The following is a 3,405-nucleotide window of genomic DNA, read 5'->3' as shown; positions in this document are numbered from 1 at the left end:
ATCCGCATACATCTCTCCCTCTATACTTCCTTCTGCCCCTTTCATGATATTTTCCTCTCTGCCTCCTTCTGGGTACTTCTGCTGGCTCTCAGTGACTGCCCTGGAGCCCAGAAGCATGAAAGGGGAGGCAGGTTTAAGAAAGGAGGTTCCAATACCCCAACCTGTGGACTATTTTGTAAGAGAGGGGTTTGGTGGAGAGGGATGGAGTGGGTAGTGGAAACAATAGGAACCAGCAGTTTGGATTACCTGTGCCTCTGAATTATCTGGTTACTGCAATCCTCCAGAAATTTGAATTGAAAGTAGGGGGGTTGTGGGGGAAATAGTTCAGGGAAATCCCCAACTGAGAAATAATGGGGGCTGTGATTTTAATCACATATTGATGGTGGATATCATGTGTTGAGTATACAAGGTCTGTATAGATTGTCTCCTTTTTTTAAATTTAAATTCAATTAGCCAACATACAGTAAGTACATCATTAGTTTCAGATGTAGTGTTCAATAATTTATCAGTTGCCTATAACACCCAGTGCTCATCCTCATGACACATTTGGTTAGCTTGAAGAAACTGTGTCTTCTCTTCACCTATGGGAGAAGTTTTAAGGCCTTATTCTCAACTCCTTTGGACCCAGAAGCCCTTGGAGTCTGTTCTCTGAAATATAATTTATTTGCCTCAATCCTTCTCTGCTATGTAGCTCTTGACTGGGGGATTCCCTTGCTCTTTCTCAGCCTGCAGGGATGCTTTCTCTCCCACATGTTCTCCAGATGGGCGTCATCTCCCCCTGGTTCCAGTGGTGCTTTCATTTTCTGTGGGTATGGGATGTGTCTCCTCCGTACCCCAGCAGGACCACTGAGAACGACCCACAGCTCACCAGTGCATCTGTACTGTGCCTGTTCCTCTGCCTGCACCACATGCCCAGCTGCCCTAGGGCTCTGGGGTGGGGGCGGGACAAAAAATCTGCAGGAATGTAACATTGTCCAACAACAGAAGAATCAGACTGAGACATGAGTGCCAGAGGAACTACATTTAATTGTTTGAAAAACAGGAGCAGAGGTGGAGGGTGGTAAGAAAGGTGTTCCGCATGCTGCCCAAGCTTCCGAGAAGCAGACATAGTAATGTAAATACACGTCAGTAGAGATGATTAGACAGTTCAGAACCAGATCCTTGTCTGAGGTGGAAATTGCAGTTGCTAATTAATAAGTAGAGATCGAAGAAACCGCCCTCCTGGTGCTGCCTTTTCCTGAAGTGTGGCTGCAGTCAGAAGCTGGGGTGAGTGGTGTTGACAGATGGCCGAGAGAGGGGCAGTGAACTTCACGCTCTCTGTTTTCCTAGGAAGCTTGGCCTCTGGTCGAATGCTGGGGTCTTATTTCTGCTTGAACTTCTGGCACTGTTGGGGTGGACATTTCTGTTGGCACTTGGGGGCACAGGGCTCCTTGCACTTGGGTGGAGGCTGACATGGCTGCTTGGTTTGCTGGGGTTGGGGGCAGCACTGCTGGGGTGGGGGGCAGCACTGCTGGGGGGGACAGCACTGCTGGGGTAGGGGGCAGCACTGCTGGGGTGGGGGACAGCACTGCTGGGGTGGGGGGCAGCACTGCTGGGGTGGGGGGCAGCACTGCTTCTGCTTCTGCTGAGACATTCTTCGTTGACACACAACTGGAAACAGAAAAACAAAAAAGTGAGGAACGCCTTCACCATAGAGATACTCTGGGCCCAAGGACAGGGCCTGCCGCATTCACATCCTTCTCTGCTTCTACTTTGCCCTGATGGTTTCACAACTTAAGGTCTGTATGTCTGTGTATAAATATCCATGCATGTGTGTGTAAATGTGTGTTGAATATAAGTTGTGGCCAAAAGTTTGTAAGTCATTTCAATTCTTTTCGAGACAGAGAAACATGGAAAGAATGAAGCAAGGAAGGAATGGGAGAAGAAGAGAAAAGGGAGAGAGGGAGAAGGAACGACAAGGAGAGCAAGAACAAAAAGTAATATACTTTTATGCCAAAACTATGGAATCTGGAAGAGGATTGCCTAGGATCTGAGTCCTGGCTAAACTATTAACCTGCTGTGTGACTTTGATCAAGTTACTTAGCCCTCTGTACATGCCTCTCTTAGGGTTGTTGTAAGGATTAAATGGGTATATAAAATGCATGCATATAAACATGCATACATACATGTATGTGTGTGCACACACACACACAACCACACAGGGTAGCTAGCTCATGATGAGCACAGTGTAAAGGTTTTGACTTATTAAATAAATTTCTAAAAATTAAAAAAGAATGAGAAGGAGCATCTCTTTTCTGTAAGACAATTATAAGAGAAAGGAGTCTAGAGACAAAATGGACTTTTTAGCTTGATTCTTATTTACAGTTGAGGAAAACCAACCTCAGAGAAGGACGTAATTAGTCCCCAGCCACTCAGCACAAGTAGGTAGAAATGGTGGTCCCCAATTCCTGGAGCAGGACCTTCCCCCTATATCACATCATCTTGTCCCTGCTGCTCTGTGCTCCTTGGGGTCTCTGCACCCCAATGCAGTCTTCTTTCTTCCCTCCCTATATTTGAGTTTTCTTTAAACCACAACTCTGCCAGGTGCTCTGCCTCATGGCTGGTGCACCCTCTCCTTCTACTGAATCCCTCTCAGCATCTGACAAGATACAACACCCATAACACACCAGCAGGATCCTCAAGACACTGGTCTCTTGGCAGACTTTCCTCTCCCATCTCAGCCCAGCTCCCCACACCCTCAGCTGGATGGCTTGCAGACCACTATTGGTTGGTCCCCAATAATTTGGTAAAGAGAAATGCCCAACTAGATCTTTCTGACCAACCACCCAGAGCTCCAGGCCAACTCCCAGCCAGGTTGGGACCATGTGGAGCAAGGCTGCAAGGAGAGGCACTGCTTTGCCTGACTTACCCAAGTTTGCCAGTGGCTGGAGTGTGGAGATGCCAAGGGGTTTGGGATGCTCTGAGCCTGCCCACCTTTTATACATCTCACATTCCTGCCTAAGGCCATGAGGTGGCCTGGGATTGGAGTGTTGTAATTAGTCCCTAGTCACAATAAGACCCACCTGTCCTTCCTCAAATTTCAGGTTTTACTCACCGCCCAGGGCTGGCAGCCTCCCTCGTGGCATGGCAGGACTTGGGGGTGATGGTACCTTCACTCTGATCTTGGCCCCACCTCCCCATCACTTTACGAGGCTGGCTGCCTTGGATTTCCAAACTCACTCGTGACTTTTGACTTAGAACCTTGGCATCTGGGATGATCCCAAGCAGGCATTCAGGTTTTGAGGGTGTGAGGGCAGGGTTCCGGGAAGCTCTGGTTGGCAGAGGGGAGGGGGTGGCCTGGGTGGGGTACATAGACAGCATTGTCTTAAGGAAAACTTAACAACTGAGGAGGTGAATGGCTCTCTG

The 3,405-nt window shown here is 48.3% G+C and overlaps 1 long non-coding RNA gene across 1 annotated transcript; it reads right to left on the bottom strand.

The window, feature by feature from the left end:
* Positions 1-1,589: 1,589 nt before the first annotated feature.
* On the bottom strand, positions 1,590-2,968 carry LOC110578485. Its single transcript, XR_002480179.1, has 2 exons — positions 2,909-2,968; positions 1,590-1,650 (listed from the first exon to the last, which is right to left on the bottom strand). It is a non-coding gene; the product is annotated as an uncharacterized LOC110578485 (long non-coding RNA).
* Positions 2,969-3,405: the final 437 nt, after the last annotated feature.

The sequence above is a fragment of the Neomonachus schauinslandi genome, chromosome 4, assembly GCF_002201575.2.
Source record: "Neomonachus schauinslandi chromosome 4, ASM220157v2, whole genome shotgun sequence".
Classification (NCBI taxonomy): Eukaryota; Metazoa; Chordata; class Mammalia; order Carnivora; family Phocidae; genus Neomonachus; species Neomonachus schauinslandi.
This window is presented reverse-complemented; position numbering and strand designations above follow the sequence as displayed.